Source organism: Sinocyclocheilus rhinocerous, unplaced genomic scaffold, assembly GCF_001515625.1.
Source record: "Sinocyclocheilus rhinocerous isolate Xijiao unplaced genomic scaffold, SAMN03320098_v1.1 scaffold603, whole genome shotgun sequence".
NCBI classification, from domain to species: Eukaryota; Metazoa; Chordata; class Actinopteri; order Cypriniformes; family Cyprinidae; genus Sinocyclocheilus; species Sinocyclocheilus rhinocerous.
In genome coordinates, this window is record NW_015656630.1 from 2882937 (window position 1) to 2883867 (window position 931).

Consider the following 931-nt stretch of genomic DNA (forward strand, 5'->3'; position numbering starts at 1 on the left):
TTTAACCCTTGTATGGTGTTCGGGTCTGTGGGACCCGTTTTCACTTTTTATCAAAAGAAAAATGATTAATTATTTTTTCAAACTCAGACTCATTGGCCTTGGCTCATTTTCTGTGAAGAACATTTATCAGAACAAATTTTCAATGACCTCTTACTGTACACCAATGACCCTCGGGGGCTAGTAAAAGGATGTTCGGGCTAGTAAAATGGTGTAAATTTTAGGTCCTGTGTACCCTCACTCTGTCCTCTTATGAGTATGTGTATGTGTGATTATGTGTGTGTGTGTGTGTGTGTGTGTGTGTGTGTGTTTCTGCCCCTGCCTTTCCCGCACAAGGTTGTAGCACATTAATTCATAAATGTGATCTAAAAAAGGTAAAGGACAAATATCAACCGCTTATGCTGTTTATATTGCTTGTAATTGGGATGAAGTAAACATATGTTGAGTATTTTAATATATAATTTTTGATTGTGTTGAATTAAAAACCCAAAACTGCAGCGGGTCCACCAGACCCACAAACACTGGCTGAGCAACAAAAATATGAACACCACACAAGGGTTAATGTATCTCAGAGGGGACATGGATGCATTTAAACATCAGTTACAGATGCATAAATAGGCCTAATGTTTTGTTTTTAACATAAAACTTTGAATACTGATATTTGAAATAATTTAAAACATGAAAAAAAATAGTCGAAATGTGAAATTAAAACCGCCAGTAGGTGACAGCAAGTGACTGTTAATGAGTGAGTCATTGAGATTCAACCGATTCATTCAAACGACTGATTCATTCAGAAACAAAGCATTTGACTCTGTTAACGAGTGAATCACTGAATAATTTATTCAAACGATTCGTTCAAAATGCAGATTCATTCAATAAGTAAACACCGTCCATTTCTCAGAGACGCAAAACAGTGCTGTGATCTTTGGAACTA